This window comes from Emydura macquarii, unplaced genomic scaffold, assembly GCF_026122565.2.
Source record: "Emydura macquarii macquarii isolate MOO-44397 ecotype Brisbane River unplaced genomic scaffold, CSIRO-AGI_Emac_v2 contig_3080, whole genome shotgun sequence".
NCBI lineage: Eukaryota > Metazoa > Chordata > Testudines > Chelidae > Emydura > Emydura macquarii.
Genome location: NW_027133217.1, coordinates 3,039,533 through 3,063,724, shown reverse-complemented (window position 1 = coordinate 3,063,724; position 24,192 = coordinate 3,039,533). Strand labels below are relative to the sequence as shown.

The 24,192-nt window shown below is 47.6% G+C and overlaps 1 protein-coding gene across 3 annotated transcripts in view; it reads right to left on the bottom strand.

Moving 5' to 3' along the window:
* ZBTB47 (zinc finger and BTB domain containing 47) overlaps window positions 1-24,192 on the bottom strand; it is a 104,248-nt gene that overhangs the window by 26,257 nt on the left and 53,799 nt on the right. The window lies entirely within an intron of this gene.

Here is a 24,192-nt window from a genome sequence, read left to right as displayed (position 1 = left end):
ATTGAGAACACCAAACCAGCGCCCCCATGGACAGGAATGCCCTCCCCACCCTCACCCCATCAACTTTCAATCACCACCGTTCCAACGCAGCGCTGAACGGGCTTTAAATGGTCGTTCAAAACTGAGATGAGGCGCACCTGAGCCACTAAGCAAAGGGGCAAAGTCACTTTGACTGCGACTGCAGAGACGTGGCCAGAGCTGCCTGGTCCGGACACCCACCAAAATGACTCCAACACGGGGGCGGGGGAGGATTTGGGTTCTGACTGAGCTCCATCTCCACTACAGCACATTCAATCCTAGTATCTTCATCCCTGTGATGTCAATAAACATGGGCCCCAAACGCACAGAAGGAATGGACCCGGTTCTTAGTTCCTCTCTTGCCGCATTTGAGGGAGGGACAGAGCATGCAGGTAGGGGATAAAGAAGACTTGAAGCTACCTTGGCACTCTCCGTTATGGCTAGGCAACATTTTTTAATGGAATTTTTTGGTCCTCCTATGAAAAGTGGCTTTGTTATCAAAACGGAAACTTCCATGGGAAGTATCGGTTGCCAGCAACATTTTTCAGGTTCTCAACGTCATAACAAAACCTGAAAGATTTCAGCTCAAAAATCAAAATATTTCTGGGTTGGGTTTTTTTGGCAATGTAAATCAAACATTTTCGCTGAAAGCAAAACAAAAAAAACCCAGTTTTTGGCCCAAAAAATTAGGATTTTCCATTATTTTGATGAAATCCTGGGAGAAAAGTGCTTTTGCAGAAAAATTTCAATTAAAAAAAAATGAAATAATGGGGTTTTTTTGCTTCATAATTTTTTGCAGGAACAAAAGATCATTTCCCAACCAGCTCTACTCCCTGCGTTGTGGGGCTATTCAGGGACCTGTCCAGCGCCCAGCGTATGGTAGAGCAACCCCAGGACTGTACGAAAAACAGAACAAGCTTGGGGCAGTGCCATCTGCCTGCCCATGCCCTGACTCTACCTGCTAGGTCAGAAAATAGATTTTTTTTCCAGCAGAAAATTTTGACGAAAAAAAGCAGCATTTTCACCAAAACCCCAAACTTTCAACAGAAAATTCAACTCTTTGGCGAAAAACGAAAACACAAAATATTTTAGCCAAAAACTGAACTATTCCACATTGGATATACTGGGAGATGTAGTTCAGATTCCTCATGCTTCCATTTCTCCTCTCTAAGGACAGGGCTGCCTGGTCTAATGACATCTCCCGTGATGCCATTTGAAGCCTTCACAGTCAAAATATTTTGATTTTTGGGTCTGTCAGTTTTTGACAAAAAAGAAAAAAAAAAAAAAGAGCGTGCGTGGAAAGCAGGCAATTTTTGTGAAAAATTTAGTTTAGCTGAAAACCCAATTTTCCGTCTAAATGGTTCTTACGGAAAATTTTCCACCAGCCCTTTCCTCCTATGCTGGGGCAGTGAGCAGGGCTGGCAGAGAACTAGGAGGCACCAGCCAGGGAGCTTTGCTGCTCAGGACAGCTTGTTCCACCCACTTTAAGGCTCCCTTGATGCTACCAGGATCCTTAGCATAAGTCAGGCCTGCTGTCTGAAGAGCACTAGTTTTAGTCCCTCGGTTCTTTGTTTCAAGTTACCAAAAATCCACCATAATAAAGTCCTCAGATAAGAGCATACCTAGGAGAATTTAGGTCTAGATGCTAGAGACGCATGCATGCCAGACTGTTGGCCTCCCTCCCCAGGCCTGGCTCTCACACGCAGAACTAACTAATCTTGGTTATTAGAACTGTTTTGCTTTTTATTTGCAAGCAGTAGATTAAATAACTCCTAATAACTGCCCTGAGAAACGCAAACAGCAATGGGCTCCCGGTGAAAGTAATTTCCAGTCGCATCTGTGAGCAGCAAATTACCTTCCAGCTTCTTGTGGTCCTAGAGGAGGAGCAGTGGGAAAGAGATTCAGTCAGAATATGTCAGTGACCTAGAACTCTGGATGAAGATTTCAGATGCTAGAAAGATTAACCCTTTCCCTGCCCCAGGTACAGTCCTACCTGTCCACAGTATTTCTAAGGCATTGATCTCCATGGTACCCAGGAGTGTGGGTGTATAAATACACACACACACACACACACACACACACACACACACACACACACACACACACACACACACACACACACACACACACACAAATACTCAATACAATTAAGGACTGGTGATTTTAAGCCTAACAAAAATGTTGTTATGCACCTAAATTATTACTGCGGCCACTTGATTTTCGAGATGATGAGGACTCAGTCACACCCATGAGGAAGTGACTCTCTGAAAATCAGGAGTCTGAATAAGAATTTAGGTGCCTAACTTTAAATACCCAAAACTGAACATTTTGGGTAAAATTTCCAAAGCAGCTCATAAAGCCCCATTTTCCAAAGTGACTCAGGAACCGAAGTCCCATTGACATTTTAACACTTTACTCTTTTGGCTTAGGACAAATAAAAGGAAATACACACGCGTGCACGCAGACACGTCACCTACTCAGCCTGTGGAACTCACTGCTGCAGGAGAGCAAGTCAAATACTACAGCTAGTTTGTTTTAAGAAGGGCCAGGTCATTCTTACGACCAACGACTTTTACAATCATGCAGGAGAAGATCAAGGTGATCGGATTTCATGCTTCAGAGCGGAAGCTGTTGTCCGCCAGGGTCAGGACCTCCAGAGCACAGCATTGCACAGCTGGCTAGGTGCTTGTGCGGTGTTCTTGGTTTTGGAAAAGCACACAGCTCTACCTAACCCTTCACCACCTATGACCACACCACTGCCACCAAGATGGCCCAGTGCTTGGACAAGATCAGACCATCAATGAAGAACAGCTGGTTGAAGTTGAACCCGAGCAACATAGAAGTCATGCTGGTGGGCAGAGGAAAACGTTTTGAGGCGTCTGCTGCCAGTATGGTGCAGCCACCTTTGGTTAAAGGGACACCCCCACAATTGACCAATTCGGTCCGTGGTTTAGGAGTACTCCTGGATTCCTCGCCAACGCGGAGTTCTCACAGAGCAGCATCCATGAGCAATGCTTTCTATCCTCTCTGGTCGGCTAGGAGACTCTGCCCATCCTGGCAGATGCTGACCTAGACAAGTTATTCACGCTTCCATCGCCTCACAGCTGGTCTACGGCAATGGTATATACCAAGGCACAAAAACTTCAGTGCTTAGGGAACGCCAGCTAATACGGAACGCGGCATGTTTCCTCAGCAACACAGACTACCATCAACCATCAAGCCTGTCCTCTGCTCCCTACACTGGGAGAATGGCAACTCACGTTCAAGGTCTCAGCCCTTGTCTTCAAGGAACTCAATGGCCTCGGCCCAGGACATCTAGAAGTCCGACTAAAGCGCCATGGTGAAGACCATGGTCAACAACGCTGCCCCTCTGGCACAGTGCAGAGCAACAGGTATCTATCTATCTATCTCTATATTTTTTTAATTACCAAAGCCGCACACGCTTCTCCCCCAGGGAGACGACGAGAGAACAGACAACACGTGACAGATGTTAGTCACTTAATGCATGACTGAAAGACATGCAGATACCACAGTGATGAGCGCAGCATAAGAGCCAATGTAGAACAGAACAGACTGAATGAACTGACACAGGGAAGGTGCCTCCAAGTCAAGATTGAGGCATGTTGGCCATAATGCAAGGGGAGAACAAAGCGAAGCCACCAGAGATCCGGAGGAAGCCAGCTGCTCGTGTTCATGGTGGAAAGGCCAGAAGGGACATTTGTGATCCTTTAGCTTTATCTCCTGCATAACACAGGCCATCAAAGTTCGCCCAGTAATTCCTAAATCAAGCCCAGTAACCTGTGGCTGAGCCAGTGTGTTACTTGCAGAGAGACGTCCAATCGGGCGTCTAATTATTAAGAGTAATAATCCCTAGACGTGACATAGCGTTTTTCATTAATGGATCTCAAAGCCCTTTGCAAAGTAGGCAAGTATCAATAAAACCCCCTTTTACAGATGGGGAAACTAAGGCAGACAGCAGGGACGTGACTTGCCCAAAGCCACTAGCAAGCCAGCGGCAGAGCCAGGCATAGAAACCCAGCTCTCCCGATTCTCAGACCAGTGCTCTGTCCACAAAGCAACACCGACAAAGACTCCAAGTAGCAGATCATCCGCCACCTCACCTAGTGATTTCTCCTAAGGGCTAGGAGATTTCCCAGCCACCGTTTCTGTAAAGCATGAATTGCATTGGGAGGCTAAAAGGAACTGAAATAAAACCTTCCTCCATTGGAAAGCGGCGCCTGATGTGGGTACATTCCCAGGTATAGAGAGCGCCCGGGCATGCAAGACCCTCCCTGCAGAGGAAAGAGTCATCCAGAGCACCGATCCTTGTCAGCAGTCTCAGCAAAGCCTCCAGGAGCTGAATGGGCCTAGAGGACTGAACTCTGCTCCCGGCTCATGACAAGCTCCTGGCCCTTCAGACGGCGGGGAAGGCATGTTGGCCGGCAGGGCAGCATGGCTGCAGTTGGTTCTGCTGCTGCCCTCGCCATTCCTGTTCTGGGGCCAGTGGAGGGAGTTCACACTGCAGGGGCTTCCCTACTCCTGGAGGGTGAATTTATCAGCAAGGTGATACATGGTTCTGATGACAGGCAGGAATTTTTTTCTCCCTGACTAGTTCATCGCTTGAGGGGGGCAGCATGATTTTCCAGCTGCAGGAGCGCAGGGAATTAACGGGTGTCATCTGAGCGTATGGAGAGTGGAGACCACACTCCCCACAAGCGGAGTCTGTTTCAGAAGCAACTCTGAGGACCGAGGGCATGATTCTCATCTGCATGAATGCCCCCTTTTGCCCTACACTGGCAGTGTAAACAGGGCCTTACCAGGAAAGTCAACTGACACCCACCTGGAAAGGCTCTTACGCATCGCCAGAGTGGTGCCCCAGGGCATCAGCGTAAATGAGAATCAGGCCCTGAACAACCAGACCAGAGCTGCCGCAGGCCAGGGCCATGCGCTGTGACACCGCTGGATCTCGGAGAAAGGCATCGGGCACACATCACACACGTCTCACATGAAGTCTGGGGAAAGTCACAAGAGAGCCAGCGTGCACTCGGCAGCAATCACCACAGGCATGCGGCAGGCACAGCACAGCGTTCCTGCCTGTCCAAGAGCTGGAAACTGCAGTAAAAGACCTGAGGGTCTATTTGGCTCCTTGCCTCAAACCACAAAAGGAACCAAATTAGCCTGTGGGCTTGAAGTGATTTCAGCGTCTTCCCTGCCCTGCTACTACTCAGTGTATAACCAGAATCTCAGCAGCACTCACTGTTCGACACGGCAAACCAGCCTCCATGCTGCAGCGAAGCACAGCACAGCACTGCAATACACACACACACACCCACACACACACCCACCCACACACACACACCCCCTCCTCTTAGAGTGAGATATGCCCAAAGTCTGCAGACAAGAAACAATTATTGTCTAAAACTCTTACACAGACACACACACGGGGAGCTGGCGTTTCAACGCTGATCCTACAGTTCTAGGGAATAAAAATTACAGACCTTTGCTACTTCAGAGAGCCCTTAGGTGACAGTGTGTATCTGTCTATCCATCCATGACCTTGTCTACATTGGAAAGTTTTTTCTGTATAACCCAAGGTGTGAATTTAACCAGAGACAGCCATAGTGGTGTAACTCCCTGCGTGGGCATTCACTTATTATAAAAAAAAGAGAACCTTTTTTTTAGTTGAGCTCATGCTGTTTGGGAAGGCGTTTAAGCTAAACTGAAAACAACCCTTTTCCAGCAGAATAACAGAGCAGCCATACACTGGAGGGGTTGTTCTACACCCGGATAACAATACCCGGATAAAAGACAGTTACTCACCTTGTCACTGTTGTTCTTCGAGATGTGTTGCTGATGCCCATTCCATTGTAGGTGTGTGCGCGCCTCCGTGTATGGTTACTGGAATTTTTTTCCCTTTAGCAGTACCTGTAGGGCCGGCTCCGGTGCCCCCTGGAGTCCCGCACACATGCCGCAGTATAACAGAAGGTGCCGGCCCTACACCCCCTCAATTCCTTCTTGCTGCCAACTCCGGCAGCTGGGATGGGGGGCGGGTCATGGACTGGACATGAGCAACACATCTCGAAGAACAACAGTTACAAGGTAAGTAACCGTCTTTTCTTCTTCGAGTGCTTGCTCATGTCCATTCCATTCTAGGTGACTCACAAGCAGCACCATGGAGGTGGGCCCGGAGTTCACAGATGAGCCGTCTGCAGCACCGCTCTGCCGAAACCGGCATCATCCCGTGCCTGCTGGACGATGGCGTGGTGGGACGTGAAGGTGTGCACCGACGACCAGGTGGCAGCTCTACCTGCGCCAGAAAGGCCGCCGAGGAAGCTGGTGGAGTGGGCTGTGACGACACCCAGTAGAGGCACCTTCGCCTGCTTGTAACAAAACTAGATGCAGGAAGTTATCCAGGAGGAAATCCACTGGGGGGAGACAGGTAAACCTTTCATCCTATCCAACACTGCAACAAAAAATTTTGCAGTCCTCTGGACTTAGTGCGTTCAATGTAGAAAGCTTACGCCCGCCTAACGTCAAGCATGTGCCACCTCCGTTCTTCCTCCGAGCCATGCGGCTTGGGAAAGAACACTGGAAGAAATATATCCTGGTTACAATGAAATTGAGACACCACTTTGGGTAAGAACACAGGATGAGGCCGCAACTGGACCTTGTCCTTAGAGAAGGTTGTGTATGGTGGTTCTGAGGTAAGTGCCCTAATCTCAGAGACTCTTCTTGCTGAAGTACCATGGCGCTCTGACAAACACCGCCTCGGCATTGGGGAGTGAGAAGACGGCGAGCGGCGGTGCCGCTTGCCTGACCGGTGCCGGGTTGCCGAGGATCCATGCCCAGAGGATGAGTGAGACCCAGTGCCGCGTCGAAAATCGGTGCCTCGGTGCCGAAGACTTATGGCGTCGTTTGCCTCCCCTAGGTGAAGAGTCCCTCACTGGTGACCGGGTTCTGCGCCGTACTGGTAAAATTGTCGGTGCCGGGGAGCGGGAATGGCACCGACTCCCATCTAGCGAACGTCTATGCGAAGATGAGTGGGATCGGCGCTGCCCGTCAGAACGCGGGGCCCTCGGTGCCGGAGACCAGGATCGGTGCCGCAATGACAACGGAGATCGCCTCTGTCGCTGGTGTTCCACTGCCAAGGAACGCCCCGGAAATGGGGATCGGGAACGCCCCCTCGGAGACCGGTGCCGCTGTGATGACGACTCCCTGCGCAGTGACCTGGTCCTCAGCGATGAATGCCTCTGGTCAGGGGAGCGGTGCAGCCATTGCAGGGGACCCATCGCGGGCTTCCCCCTGGAAACCGGAGCCTTCTCCTTCAACGGGTGCTTAGGAGAAGGAGGCAAATACAGGGACATCAGGTTCCTCGCTGCCTGGAATGCCTCCGGCGTCAATGGCACCGCAATCTGAAGAGGTCCCCTTCTCCCTTGGAGTTGGGGGTGGCTCTCTTGGCAGGGTCGCACTTCTGGGTGGCGATCCCGTCTCCTGCTGACCCTCAGCTGGTTGGTCCGGTACAGACCCCACTCTCAAGCCCGCTTCCCTGAACTTTTCCAGTGCGGAGGGAGCGGTTCCTATCTGAACGCTGCTTCCTCTGTTTCTCCCTCAATGGGGAAAAGGAAGAAGTCCAGTGCAATAGCGGGGCCAGTGCCGACTAGGTGCTTTGCCCCGAAACGATGCTCAGCACCGAGGTAGATCGTTCCAGCTCGGAGGCTGGTCTCAGCGCTACCTCCATCAGCAAGGCCTTCAGGTGGATTTCCTTCTCCTTTTGTGTCCGTGGCCTGAAAGTCTTACAGATCTTGAACTTCTCCTTCCTGTGAGCTTCTCCCAGGCACTTTAGACAACTGTCATGCGGGTCACTAAGAAGGAAGGGCTTGCTGCAGGAGATGTAGGGCTTGAAACCCGGAGACCCGGGCATGCCCCGCTCCCGGGTGAAGGTTTCAGCAGGGACTACTCCTAACTTAACTATCAACTATTTACAACTACTTAACTAACAAAGAACATATAACGATAAACAAACTAGCTAACCCTGCTTCGGCTACTAAAGGAGCACTTGCGAAAGCAAGCAGAACAGTTCCAGCAATCATCACGGGTGGAAAGAAGAAACTGAGGGGACGTAGGGCCGTCAGCACCTGTTATACCGTGGCATGTGTGCAGGACTGCAGGGGGCACTGGAGCCAGGTTCTGCTAAAGGGAAAAAAATTCCGGTAACCGTACACGGAGGCGTGCACACACCTAGAATGGAATCGACATGAGCAAACACTCAAAGAAGAACCGCTGAAACTTTCCCCCATAGAAAGGCCCTTAGGTATTTATGGGGCCCTTATCATTGGGGCATCTGAGAACCTCGCACTGTTTACTGTATTTCAGCTCGCAACACCCCTGTAAGGTGCGGGAGTTATTATCCCCTCCAGTGAATACAGAATTGCCCTGTGATAATTGATTGCTGCTGCCTGTTGGCCTGGCAGTTGGGATGATGCTTTCGGCATTTTGGTTTAAGCATGTCTCACTAGAGAGTCAGCCCAGAGAAGAGGGAGGAAGGAGAGGATGACTTGGGATAGACACCTACCAGCTGACACTGGAGATTGTTCAAGGGACAATGAAAGGAGTGACAGAAGCTTGATCCCCCACTGAGCCTACTGGACTGGATTGACCATCATGGGCCAAAGCTCACCAAGACTTGAATAAGCCTTCTGTAGGACAAAGAAGGCTGGCAAGATTTAACAGGATATTCAGTGTCTTGGGGACAGGGGAAACCAGAATCAGATGCAGGAACTTGGTGGGCGTGTCTGGAGAAGCTAGGCCGGCCTGCCCTTCTGGGATAGTAGGCCTTTCAGTAAGATAGATGTGTATAGGCTGTTTGTTAATTTAAAATCATTTGACCTCTAGAGCTTTGTTCCTACTGCTAAATAAAAATCACATGGTTTTAAGAAGGCCACTGGCTCCCTAAGGGAAGAAAAGCGGGGAACCTGCACCCAGTTGGACCTGCAGAGCAACATGCAGGTGGTGTCACCAGATCCTGGTCTGAGAGAGAAAGAATGGAGATCTCACCTCAGGACAGGTGAAGGACAAGAGGCTCAAGACGCCAGAAGTGCCGCTAACCCTGTAACCATGACGTCCTCACTTTATTCATTGATTCCTAGATTCCAAAGCCGGAAGGGTCCCCTGTGATCTTCTGGCCTGACCTCCTGCATCCCAAAGACCAGAGAACATCCTCAAGATAATTCCTAGAGCAGATATTTCAGAAAAATGTCCCATCTTGATTTAAAATTGCCGTCCACCTTGGGCAACTTACGCCAATGGTTAATTACCCTCCCTGTTTAAAGGTGGGGATACTGAAACACAAAGTGACTTGCCCTAGGTCACACAGCAAGTCCGTGACGGAGCAGGGAGTTAAATCCAGGTCTTGCACTCTAACCACTGCACTGTGTTACCTCAGACAAGAAGTAATGCTATCTTGTCTATCACTAGTCCAAAGGATAACATCACTCACTCACACACCTAACGCTAGTACATTACAACATTCGTAAGCTTCTAATTTTTACCAGGCTACATTTCCCACATTCTCCCTCCACTTCACGTCAGAGCTAAGTTACGTGGTTATTTTATTCAACAGGGTGTCTCTCACTGTTATGGAAGATGGTATTGTCTTCTTGACCCCCACAGAATGAGTACACACCTGGGGGAATGAGAGGCCCCCTGACAAGGTGAATAAATCAGAACCAAAAGTTTGGCCTTTCTGGCATCTGTTAAATGAAGATGCAGAAGAAAACAAGCTGTAAGCAGGGCAGTTTTCCTGAATGAAATCCTGGTTGTTAAGTGACTGGGAGAATTCACCCTCTCATCTGTCCCCCGCCCAGCAGGATCAGCAAACCATCGGAACAAAGCAAAAGCCACTTCTCAGGCTAATGGAAAATATGACAGATCCTCAGCCTCACGCGTCAAGTCTGGTTTCTTTAGCCACCTGCCTGGGAACGTTTTCACCCATGATTGCTAGTTCGTCCTCAGAACGGATTTATTGAAGTCAGAGGGAGTTTCGCTGCTCACTTGAAAAGCGGCTGACCTAGCTTCCTCTGTGTTCTCGGATAGAGACCAGAGTGCAGCCCAAGTTCCTGCAGCTGTCTCTCAAAACCTGCTGGATTCTGCCAGCCAAACCCACACACCTGTGAAAGGCAATCACACAATCACAGTGCATAACACTCCAACTCACATTAGTTCATTCATTATCAGTCTTCGTTAGGGTGATTGAAGTTGCTGGCATTTCTTGTCGCCTAAGACGAGGCGTCACCTGGAAAAATTTAAAATCATGTAGCAGCTACCTCAGGCTGGAGTAAAGGTATAATGGGTTGCTATCTCTAGCTGTACTTTCCCTTTCTTTGGAGTAGTAAAGGTCCCTAGATCCTACAAAGCATGTTGCAGCGCTGGGGCCGTGCCAGACCGGGATCTAATCACCCTCCCAGCAAGAAAGAAATCCTTCCACCTTAAGCGTCTGCCACCTGTGACTGTCCACAGCTAGCACAACACAGGGTATTTAAGCAGCAACTCTAGGAACAGATTCTTAGAGTGTAAGGCCAGACAGGACCATGATGATCATCTAGTCTGACCTCCGGCATAACACAGGCCATAGAACCTCACCCAATTTCTGCATCAAGCCCACAGCTTCTGTTTGCGCCATAGCCCCTCTTTCAGAGAGATAGCCAATCTTTGCTTACAGATGGCAAGCCATGGAGACTCCAGCATGCGCCTAGGTAAGTTGCTCCAATGGCCGGCTAGCGAACAGGAGCCGCAAACGGGAGTTTTGTGAGGGAGGGAGTGCCAGAGGGAGATTACACCAAGTATGGGCTCTGGAGCCCAGGCTGAACTGGAAGAACTAAGAGAGACAGAGAGGTACACAGAGGAGACATTGAGGGACACAATAGAGCAGTCCTACCCAGGGCCGGATTAACGCAGGGGCTTTAGGGGCTGCACCCCAGGGCCTCGAGCTAACAGGGGGCCCCACAAAAATAAATCCCAGCCATTCCCTCCCTCCCGCCCCTCTCCCATGTGACGTGAGCCCAGCGCTTTGACTAGGAGCCGCTCCTGGCCCCAAGCAGTGCCATGCGGCGGCTGCTCCCCCCTCCCGGCACTGCCCTTTCCTCCCGCCCCTCTCCAACTTGTCGTGGGCCCAGCGTGAGTGCTGCTCAAAATCAGCTGGCGAGCCACATTTGGCATACACGCCATAGCTTGCTGACGCCTGTGCTACATATTTTAAGACTGAAATGTAACCACAGAACGGCTTTATGGGAATTAAAGGCAAGTTTAAAAGCATTAATAGCCTCGGTGCCATAACTGTGATCATTTTGTTTTAAAATTAGGGAAAAGACTTGTGTTCAGGGGCCTCACAAAATCTAATAGCCCCAGGCCCACAGGAGAGTTAATCAGGCCCTGGTCCTACTCCCAGTCTGACAGCCCCTCCTTCCAGGTGATGTCATGGTACCCTCTTGCACTGACGATACCCCTCCGGGGGAAGGGACCCCCATTTTTAGGAAGAGACAAGGAACAGTAATGGGGGATTCAATTATTAGAAATGTAGATAGTTGGGTTGGTGATGACGGGTAGAATCACCTGCTGAATTGCCTGCTGGGTGCCAAGACATTGATAGACTTATGTGCAATGCTGGGAAGGAGCCAGTGGTCATGGTACATGTAGGTACCAATGGCCCGGGGACAGGTAGGAGGAGAGGTCCTGGAGATTAAAGTCCAGGGCCTCCATAATAGCTGTCTCTGAAATGCTTCCAATTCCATGTGCAGAGCCAGTTAAACAGGCAGAATACAGGTCGAAATGCATGGGTGAGACAATGGTGTTAGGAGAAGGGATTTAGGTTTATTAGGAACTGGGGAACCTGTGAGAAAGGAGAAGCCTAGATAGGAAGGATGGGCTTCACCTAAAACAAAATGTAACGTGTAAAATTAAAAAGGGCGTAAAAGAGTTTTTAAACTAAGGGCTGGGGGAAAGCTGACAGGTGCGAAGGACCACATGGTTTGGACAAAGACATCCTTTAGAGGAGGATTTATTAAAGGAGATACTCTATACTCTAGTAAAGAGGAGAGGATAGCAGTTAACAAAACACAGGTGGGAACCGAAAAGAAAAAGTCAAACGAAAAAGAATCCCATTCAGGTACATCACACGAAGGCAGACAACTCATTTATAAGTGTTTGTATACAAATATAAAAAGTCTAAATACCAAGATGGGTGCCCATGAGTACCTGGTATTAAATGAGGATATTGATATAGCAGGCATCACAGAAACTTGGTGGAACAATGATAACCAGTGGGATAAGGTAATACCCAGGTACAAAATACACAGGAACACAATATAGAGGAATGAGCGAGTAGGTCGTGCTGGTGGGGGAGTGGCACTATATGTGAAAGAAAGTATAGAGTCAAATATAGTAAAAATCTTAAAGGAATCAAACTGTGCCACAGAATCTTTATGGATAGAAATTCCATATAATAATAAGAGTTTAGCAGTAGGAATATACTACCAGCTACCTGACCAGGATGGTGATGGTTATTGTGAAAAGCTCAGGGAGATTAGAGAGGCTACAAAAACAGAAAACCCAATAATGATGGGGGGTTTCAACTATGCCCAAATTGACCCGATACAGGTCACCTCAGGACGGGATGCAGAGATGCCATTTCTAGACACCATTAATGACTGTTTCTTGGAGCAGCTAGTCCTGGAACCCACAAGGGAGAGAGGCAATTCTTGATTTCGTCTTAAGTGGAGCACAGGATCTAGTCCAAGAAGTGAATGCAGCTGAACTGCTCAGTAATAGCGACCACCATGTAATTCAATTTCACATCCTTGTAGGAGGGAAAATACCAAAGAAACCCACCACAGTAGCATTTAACTTCAGAAAAGGGCAGCAACATAAAAAATGAGGAAGCTAGATCAATGGAAATGAAAAGGAACAGTCACAAGAGTGAAATGCCTGCAAGCTGCACGGAAATTTTAAAAACACCAAAATAGGAGGCTCAAACTAAATGTATGCCCCAAATCAACAAAAACAGTAAGAGAACCAAACACGCCACCCTGGCTAAGGAGCAAAGTAAAAGAGGTTGTCAGAGGCTGTGACAGGGCCCTATTGGTAGCATCCAGGTAACTGATGTTTCTGCAGCATGAAGAAAACTGCAGGCTCAGCTATGAGCAATTAAACACTTTCTGTAGGGGGATTGTGAGCATGGGATGGTACTCACCGGCCTAACAGAACTTGTGAGGATAAATGGGGAAGGAACAGAAAGCAAGGGGGGGGGGGGGTCAGAAAAAAAAACCCAGAGGAAAAACCATGAATGGTGTGGAGAAAGGGAATAGGGAAATGCTATTTACCCCTTCACGTAGCACACAAACCAGTGGTCACTTAAGGAATTGGCAGAAGGTTTAAAACAAACAGAAGGAAGTACTTCACACCACTTGCTGTCAACCTGTGGAACTCACTGCCAGGGGATGTTGTGAAGGTCAAAAGCATAGTCGGGTTAAAAAAAGAATGAGAGAAATTCACGGGAGAAACGTCCATCAACGGCCATTAGTCAAGACAGAACAAGGAGCAATGGGCTCAAGTTGCAGTGGAGGAGGTCTAGGTTGGATATTAGGAAAAACTTTTTCACTAGGAGGGTGATGAAGCACTGCAATGCGTTACCTAGGGAGGTGGTGGAATCTCCATCCTTAGAGGTTTTTAAAGTGCAGTTTGACAAAGCCCTGGCTGGGATGATTTAGTTGGGGTTGGCCCTGCTTTGATCAGGGGGTTGGACTAGATGACCTCTCGAGATCCCTTCCAATCTTAATCTTCTATGATTCTATGATCTAAAAAGAAAGTATCATAATGCATATACACAGAAGGGGCTAAACGGAGGTTGCACTGGCAACCTTACGTTCTGACATTTCCTAAGTTTTGAGTGCTGGACTTTGCAACCTTAAAGGGCAGATGCCTCTCTGGAGTACATTAGGTAGCATATCTCAGAGGGAAAATGGAGAGAGATTCTTTGAAGAGGATAGGAGGTTGTATAGGAAAGCCCCTGTGGGAAAAAACAAAAGCCTGGAGCAACCCTATAAGCAATTGGTTGTGCCCATCTAGCACCATGGGGAACTAATACTATTGGCACATGATTTGCTCTCTTTCTGAACACCTGGGGGCACAAATATCCTGTTAAAGAAAATATCCAGTTAAAGAAAAACTTCTACTGGCCAGGGATACAGAATGACGTAAGGAGCTATTGCAGATCTTGTGAACTCTGCCAAAAAAGGAAAAGACCTGTAGGGCCCCAGAAAGTCCCCCTATACCGCTTGCCATAATACAAGAGGCATTCATGAGTGTAGTGATGTACATTGTAAGCTCTATGCCATGTCCCACACGCAGGGGGAATATGTATATTTTAGTGGTGGTGGATTTTGTCACGCGATATCCCAAGGCAGTGGCTCTGTCTAATACTGAGGCAGAAACTATGGCAATAGCCTTCCTCACTATTTTTAGTAGAGTGGGTTTTCCCAAGGAGGTTTTGTCTAAACCGCCCTTGCTGCAATTTAGGCCCACTGCTTCTTGTCCTGTCCTCAGAGGTTAAGAAGAACAATTTTTCTCCCTCCTCCTGGTAACAACCTTTTATGTATTTGAAAGCTGTGATCATGTCCCCTCTCAGTCCTCTCTTCTCCAGACCAAACAAACCCAGTTCTTTCAGTCTTGTCTCACAGGTCATGGTTTCTAGACCTTTAGTCATTTTTGTTGCTCTTCTCTGGACTTTCTCCAATTTGTCCACATCTTTCCTGAAATGTGGCACCCAGCACTGGACACAATACTCCAGTTGAGGTCTAATCAGCACGGAGCAGAGCAGAAGAATTACTACTCGTGTCTTACTTACAACACTCCTGCTAATACATCCCAGAATCATGTTTGCTTTTTCGCAACAGCATTACATTGACGACTCATAATTAGCTTGTGGTCCACTATGACCCCCAGATCCCTTTCCGCAGTGCTCCTTCCTAGGCAGTTATTTCCCATTTTGTACGTGTGCAACTGATTGTTCCTTCCTAAGTGGAGAACTTTGCACTTGTCCTTATTGAATTTCATCCTATTTAGCTCAGACCAATTCTCCAGGTTGCGCAGTTCATTCTGAATTATAATCCTAGTCTCCAAAGCACTTGCAACCCCTCCCAGTTTGGTATTGTCTTTTGATCTTTTATATGGGAGGAAAGTAGGGAAGGTGGGGGGTCTAGATCTCATCAGAGACTCCTGGAAGGGAGACACTGAGATAAGGTGTGGTATGACAAAAATGTTTGTAAACGCTCTTTTGTAATGGGGGACTTGGTATTAAACCCTGTAAGAAAACGAAAGATGCAAAGTACATGGGAAGGGACTTATGAGGTGACAGAGGTGGTATCTAAGGACACATACTGTATTAAAAAACCTCAGGATGACACTGTCCCCCAACAGCTGTATGTAAATAGGCTTAAGGCTTATCACAGCAGGGAGGCCATGGCAAACATGACCTGTTGTGCAGAAGGGGAGACTGAGGCACCATGCCTCATTGATCTGATGGCAGAATGCCAGAGTGACTCAACCCGAGAGGATATTGCCACCTGCAGTAATTTAACACCAGGTGAAAGGGCAGAAGTGGTGTCAGTGCTGCTGGAACAGAAAGACGTGTTCTCTAAGAAGCCAGGGAAGACGCCCCTGCTGAGCCATAACGTTATCACAAATGGACCGCAACCCTCTCCCAGCAGACCCTACCGGGCCACTGGGAAAGTACAAGATCAAATTAAGGCAGAAGTGCAAAATACGTTAGACCTAGAGGTGATCAAAGAGTCTGAAAGCTCATGGGCATCATGATCCCCAAAAAGGACAACACTGTAAAGTTTTGTGTTGATTACAGGAAACTCAATGTTGTTACAGTATCAGATGCATACCCCATGTCTAGGATCGAAGACATGCTGGATACTTCAAGCAGAGCTAAATATCTCAGCTCTTTTGATTCGACTGGGGGGTAATGGCAAATCGCCCTAGATGCAGATGCTCAAAAGAAAACTGCTTTCATTACCGACACGGGGATCTATGAATTCTCAGTGTTACCCTTCGGTTTAATCAATGCAGGAGTGAGTTTTCAGAGATTAGTCAACCAGGTACTGAATGGTTTGCAGATCTTTGCAAAGGCATACGTGGATGACATTGCTGTATTCAGCAATACTTGGGCTGACCACAAAGAACACTAGGGAACTCTGCTGGCAAAGCTCAAGGAGGCAGGCTTAACCTTAAAAGCCTCTACATGTAAAATTGGAGCAGCCAAAGTACTTGGGACACTGTGTGGGGGCAGGGAGGGCAAATCTCCCCTGCCCCTTTGAAAGTGGAAGCTATTGTGAAATGGCCTGCACCCCAAACTAAGAAGCAGGTTCAAGCTTTCATAGGTCTGGCTAATTATTACAGAAGGTTTGTGAGTGGGTTCAGTGATATTGTATTTCCAATCACAGATCTACGTAAAAAAAAAATAAGCCAAACAGAGCTGACCGGACAGAGACATGCCAGGATGCATTTGATAAGGTGGAAAAAACCTTATCTGAAGGGCCTATCCTAGCTAGCCCCAGCTTTGACAAGATGTTTGAACTGTGCACAGACGCATCAGATACCGGATTGGGCACCGCGTTGATACGGACAAGGAAACATTAAAAAAAAAAAACCCACCCAATTGCTTTCTTAAGCAAAAAAACTGACCTCACCTGAACAGAACTATTTGGTCATAGAAAAGGAATGTTATGGCATAGAGTAAGCAGTTAAACAATTGAGACCCTACCTGTTCAACTTAACTGACCATTCCCCATTGATCTGGCTAAATAAAACCAAAGACACAGCCAGTGGCTAATCCTCCTGCAGCTTTGTAAGGAGACAGGTGTGATGCCCTGCACCCCCAGGTTCACCTTTATAGTGTAATTGTATATTTTCTAAGGCAAAGCATGCCATGTTATATGTCTCTGGAATGCTCGTGATGTACTGATCATTATTGTTATAGTAGTATGTTGGTTGCAATTTCATGTGTATAGTTGTGAGGCTTCACTATGTAATATTCTCAAAGATGTGTCCTCATGGCTTGAAACATGACCAGGCTAAACGCTCTAGGAGCAGAGGGGCCGTTCACACCTCATCAAGGCATGTATAGGACAAATCCAACTCAGAATTACAGGAACAAAGGACTGGCCTGGGCATCAACAAAGGTTCAGTTGGACTCTTGAATTAAATACCTCCCTTTCCTTGGTCGGTTTGGACCCATGAAATGCTCACTGACTCAGGACATGAATGAGTCCATACAAGGACATTGTTTGTCACCTGACCCTGTGGTGGGTGAAGGAGTAATAAAAAAGGGGAACCATTTGCCATACTCTCTCTCTTCCACCTTCATCCACAGACACCACTAAGCAGCGAAAGTACTGATCAGAAGGAAAAGCCTGGCTGAAGGGAAACCAGCCAGCCTATGGTGAGAATCACCAACGTTTGTAAGGTTGCTGAACGTGTTACGCTTAGTTTAAAATGTGTTTTGCTTTTGTTTCTCTTGACCAAATCTGACTTGTTATCCTTTGACTTATAATCACTTGAAATCCTTCTGTAATTAATAAATGTGTTTGTTTGTTTTACCTAAAGCTGTGTTTGGTCTGAAGTGTGTTGGAGACTCCACTTGGAATAACAATGCTGGTGCATATCAATTTCTTTGTTGAATTGACAAACTTATATGAGTTTACATTGTTCCGTGGGCACAAATGAATATTGTAAGACGGAGGTTCCTAGGGACTGGATGTATTTGCTAGCTTCATTCTGTTGTATAATCGAAAGACTGGCTGGCTAGAAGCACTCACTCACTTAGTTGGGAGCTACTTACATGCGTGAACAGCCCAGCAGGTTCTCACAGCAGAGCAGAGTAAAACAGGCTCCAGAAGTGGGGGATTAGGGTGGCACAGCAATTCACCAGTCCAGATTGCACCAGGGAAATGTCACAGGTAGGTGCTCTGCAAAGCACATCATAAGACACAGCCCTTGCCCCAAACAGCATTATAGAAATAGGAAGGGCAGGTAAAGGGGTGGGGGAGGGGAAACAGCCCATGATTATGCTGCAGTTCAGTCTAAGAGCTGGGAAGAGAACGCAACCCCCTGTCCAGTTCCTATCCATTTCATTTCAGGTTTGTTTTGGCAGGAGTGGGGGTGGGGTACAAAAGAAATGGCCTTTTGGTGAAAACAGACATTTCAGTGGGAATCTGGGGGGCCGGGGAAGTTGAAAAAACAAAATCCTGAAAAATGTTCATTTTTGGACAGAAAAATTGTCAGGCTTTCAATGAAAACGTCTGCAGCTGTAGGTGCGGGTCGCCTGCCAGGATCATCTGGACACATCTCATTTAATGATTCCCCTGCCACTGTGGGAGCCTGGGGCATTGGCACATCGCGGTCCTTCCTGTTCTCTGTCTGTGGCATGTAATGGCCTCCTGTGGGTTGTAAGACTTTGCTCTAATTTCGGTTGTTGGGTTCAGTGTGCGGGTGCTGGGTGGCAGTGGTGGCCTGTGAGATCTGGCTGGTCAGACTAGAAAATCTGGAGGTCCCTTCTGGCCTTAAACTCTGTGACTCTAACTTTTTCATCCACATTTTTGGTGGGAACAAAAATCATCTCTTGAGCAGCTCCAGCATGAAGCCAAGTTCCTGTTCCCAGAAGGTGGGGACGAGGGCAGGCCAGACCATTCCACATTCTGCTTCACTCCAATCTGACCCATACAAAAGAGACCTGGGGGATGCCCACATGGTGGGATAGCGCCCTCCATAAGTGGAGAGAAGCAAAGCTTTTCTTGCCTGTTTCTCGTTAGTGGCCTCAGACATGGAACAGAAAGGGAAGAGATGCAGGAAGCTTGAAGCAGCTTGTTGACGGAAGCAAAATACACGAAGCTTCCTTATTGATGGAAGCAAAATACACGAGTCCGATTAAATCCCCCAGAAACCAGCAACAATCCAAGCCCAACTGCACTAAGAAATTGTTTGGAAAATATGGGGTAGATTTAAAGAAAAATCCCAATGCCATATAGGGGGTCAGGGAGAGGGCCCGGGCGGCATCCATGATCTACCCCCTGCAGCTAGGAAGGCAGAAGCAGAGGGGCAGGCTCTTTAGCGACCAGGCTCACTGACAGTGCCTGATTCTACCCACAAAGCTGCAAGCCGGCTGCAGTCCCACGGGGAGATCTGTGGATCTTTCTATGATGATAAATTGCAAGGGTGGTTTTTTTTTTTTTAAAGAATCGTTACTTAGACAGTGCTGTACATGTGTGTGGCGCTGTGTCATTACTAAAACAGGAATTCGCTCATTCTCCCATTAGGAGAATCTAGAATGTAGACTGCTTGCCAGGGAAACACTTGGAATGCTTGGTGGTTTGAATGTACCTGCGTAAAACCCATTTATGAGCCAACCTCCTATTGAGTGAGGATGAAACTAACAAGCAAGTGATCCCTATGTAAGCCGACTTCCACAGCTGCTGCCATCTCAAGTGCTGCCTTGCTCCACCTTCTCTCCAGCCTCCCCAGAGTTCTTCCAGCTTTGAGTGACTTGACCTTAAGCCTACCACACACCTCCGTTCTCCCACTCGACCAAAAACAAAGATAAGTTTCTAGCCCTTACGGTTGCAAAGAAAAGCTCGAAAACCTGAACTTTAAAGGTTCAAACACGAGAAGAAAAATAAAAAAACCCTAAACATTTACTTTTTTTAAATCCCATGATTTTTAAAGACAACCTCAAGATTTTTGGAGGTCCAGCTTGCAATTTTTGAATGTGTGTGGTTGGCAATACTGTGTGTAGGAACTGCGGTCTGTCAGTTGCGCTGTTACTATTTGTGCAAGGCTGTCTGTATACATGGTGCTGTGCTAACAATGGGACCCAGCACGGGATGAAGATACAATCCAGTTTGGGCAGATTCAGTACAAACAATTAGCTATCAGGGTCTGGCTGGGAGCAGGTAGTGACTGAACAAAGAGCAGGGTTGGATGAGGAAATAGAAAAGGCAGCAATGATAATGACGCACACATGCATTACTATCACGCTTTTCCCACAGAGCACTTTAAGGCACAAAACACCCGTTAGATGTTCTCCTAGGCCCTTAAAAATCCCATCTGTTATGCCGACTTCCCTGCGTTGCAGGGTCATTCCACTGAACAACACTGAGTTCCCTTTTTAAAACAAACAGAGCCCGAATACACCAGAAAGGCCCAGTACTGCACTAAACTCTTTTTCCTTCCAGATTAAAAAAAAAGACTGACTCCAAGAAGTTAGGGGACCTGCCCAAGGTCACCTAGCAAGTCAGCAGGAGAGCTATGGAGAGAACCCAAGAGTCCTGATTTCCAGTCCCATGCGAGAACCACATTTCCTAGTGTGCTGTTGCACCATCATTTGCTTATCCTCTGGTGCACAAAGCACCCTTCAGTTCTCACTGGAAAAGGCCTTCACTTCTCAATGAGTTCTTCTACAGTCAATGATCCAGGACAAGCCAAGCTTATTCCTTGACTGCGACTAACTCTTGCTTGACAGAGGGATCGCACCTAACTGCTTCCCCGGCTGGTTTCCCTCCTTTTCTGACACACCCACATGTTGATAACCTCCTCCCTTTTTCCTAGGCATTCACTCGGTTTTATTGCCAGTTATCATGGATGAATTCACCAGGGAAAGATCACTGGTGGAGGTGCTAGGCAGGGAAGACAGGCCAGCTCAGAGGACCAAGCTTCCCCTCAAAGCTGGAGGCTGCATTTTAAGTTTAACTAATTCATTCTGCTTATGTTAATTCAGTAGCCCCATACCTTAAATCAGTAACCCCACCAGGCAACTCTAATCAGTCCTAGAATCAGCGACGACAACCTGCATTTTAGCTGTGTCCTGCTGGTGACCTAAGCTTTGCTTTCCAGCAGACTTGCTCGTTATTGATATCAGATGCTTTCGTGCTCTCGCTTGGGGCTGCCACTCCACTATGCATATGCTCATCAGCTCTCCCATGCTCAAACAGCATGAGTCCCAAGACACCAGCCAACTGAGTCGCTATTGCATCTCCCACAGCGCCAGGCATGGTCTCTGGATTAAGCCAATAACACCACTGGGCTGGAAGGGGCCGATCCTGCAAGGTTGGGAATTCTCGCTCATTAGCTTCAGTGGGAGTTCTCAGCACCTTGCAGGATCAGGCCCTTACAGCTCAGCCTGAATCCAGCCAATGCTGGAAAACCTCTGGGAGACAACGGCTCCTCCACACAGTCACTCTGCAGGCTCATAGATTTTAATTTGCAATCATCTAACCTGGCCCCATGCATACTACCGGCCAGAGAACCTCACACATAGGCTCCTGCACCAAACACAGGAGCTAGAACTTGTGTTTGAATGCGTGTGTCTTTCAAGTAGACACCCACGTGAGGGATAATCTGATAAACCGTTCCAATGGATGATTACACCCACTGTTAAAAAGAAAAAAGGGGCTGGGGGGTCCTATTTCTAGTTTGGACTTTACTGAGTTCATTTTCTGGCCACTGATCTTGGTATGCCTCCGTCTCCTGCTTTTGTTTAGTCTTTTAGTTTGGCAGGAACACAGTGGTCCTGGCACGAGGGAACCTCCATCCGGTCCATAAACCAAACGCCTGACTCGAGAGAAGCTACAGCCCCGGTGAAGCAATGGGACCATCCTCCCGTCCTGTGGCACTTTCACAGGAAAAAGATTATTCCTCTGCTCTATGCAATTAACTTCCCCAGCCTCTGGCAATGCCAACACAACATCGGTGCTGATGCTTTTGCTAAACACAAGCATGTGTGTGGAAGTAACTGATGAAATTGCAGGAGGAGATTGCAGGATAGAAGCTGTATCTTTTTCCAGATCAGCCCAGACCTCATAATGCTAAAACCATAGAATCTTTGCTGCATCACCTGTCAGCCGCAGAGACCAAGGAGCTCTCTATCCACAGAGCAAGCACAGCATGGACTGGAGCAGTGTTAATGTCACTCCACAAATCCCCACCACACCATGACCTGGAGAGACATGAGAGGTAGATTCATATCTCCAGGACCCATACAGGCCACAGAAACAATGGAAGGGGAAAGGCTATTTTAATTTATTTATTGGTAAGAGAAACAGCCGATGCAGCTCAGCTTAATTCATCCCGAAACACCACCAGGGCCACTCCTTTTATTGTCGACTCATCCTCCCTCGTCCTGGGACATTCCTAATCCAGTGCCACCAACTCAAGATCAACCAGTTGCAAACAAATGTGAACAGGCAGGTTTTGCCCAAAGACTAGTACAGGTAATGGCGTGGGACAGATAAAACTCAATCAAGCTCTGAGCCAAAGCTTGGCGTTGGTTTGAATCGATTAATAAAAGGCAAAGCAAGGAAGGACCAGGGCGAGCCGTTTTTTGGCATCCCTCACTGATCATTCGTGACCTCTGAGATCACCACGCCTCCTGCATTGGAGCTAATAGCCTGGCTGGCCATTTGGTTGGAAGGAGCCGGGCCAGTTTTCTCCCCACCCACCTCTTGGCCGGACTTGACACCCCCATCAAAACTTTCTGGCTTGCCCAGATCTGCAGCGCAGTTCCCAGGAATCCTAATAACTCTGTTCTTTTGGGGAAACGATGTTACACTTTAAATATTTGGGGGGAGGGAAGGGTTTAATGCATTCAACTCAGGGAGGCAGGAGGGAATTATTAAAGCCACCTGCAGAGAGCAAGAGCAGCTGCCAACATGTATTATGAAACGAGCCCCAATTAGTAGCAGACATAAATGCAGCTCGCCAGCGTATGGAACTGGAAGACAAGGCCACAGCTACAGGCCCTTGCTCTTCCTGGCCAGTCCTACTGGATCACAGGATGCATGCCCCTCTGCACATCCTTGAGCCAAGAGATGTTTTGTGTTTATTATGCCACAGGGCATAGTTCCAAGTGCTAAAATGCAGAAGTGGTCCTGATCCCGAGAAAGGGAGAGCCCTGGTCACTCTCATCAGAGTCCGGGGTAGCTGCGGGTGCTCAGAAACTCAGGCTCAGACCCTGTCTTTGTTTGCACGGAAGCCTCACAACATCCCTGGTAAGTCTAGTGACAAGCGAACATCCGCAGGAGGTGCTCCGGCCGAAGGATGAAAACCTGAGCAGCGTTCCCAGTATTCTGGGCTGCCCGCAAAGATGCTCAGACGCGTGTTTGAGATCAGGGCTTGGAAATAACTTGCTTTACTGTTTCACCCACTCCCAAGAACGCTCTCTGTTGTTTTTAAGTTAAAACTAGAACTGCTTGAAAATGTTTTCACCAAAACCATTTGTGATGGAAAACTGGGTTTTTGACTAAGCTAAATTCTTGTGTGCAAAGTGTCAGGTTTCCACCAGAAAAATATATTTGAAATAAATCAAAGCCAGAAAATCTAAATATTGCAGCCAAAACCCAAAGTATTTTGATTTGTGTAAGCGGCTAGTGATTCGTGGACGTTGTCGTCTGTTCGCCTCGTGTCCCCGTTCCCCTCGATTAGCCAGGCTCCCCAGCTGGACTACATCTCTCATGATGCACCACCTCTTCTATCTAAAAGGGGGGACTGGGATGCCTCCTGGGAAATGCGGTCTGACCAGACAGCTCAGCCTAGAGCGGGGAAGATCAGTAGGCATTGCAATAGCTTTTCAAAATTGAAATTTTTCAGTTTTCAAATTTTCGCTGGGAAAAAACAAAACAAAAAAAAACAATTTTGCGAGCAGCTCTAGTTAAAACATAAGCTCACATGGAGTTTGTCCACTTCAATGCAACTACTGAACTTTTCTTTAGAAAATATTTCTGTGTATATAAAGGAACTATACTTATTTAACCGGTAAGCAATCACATGGATTCTAACTGATTTACTGGCCAATCATAGAAGATTAGGTTTGGAAGGGACCTCAGGAGGTCATCTAGTCCAGTGATTCCCAAACTTATTTGATTGTGGCTCCCCTTCTTTGTGTCTGTAGTAGGTTATGCACCCCCACCACACAAGTACATATACCAGTTGAAAAAAAATCAACATGCAACTCTCATTAAACATTAAAAACAGTAAGGCATTGATTCAAACAGAGCCAACAATCCACTGTAATAAGAGCAAAAGCAAAACTGTGGTTGTGGTTAATACCTAAAATTAAATGTGCACACC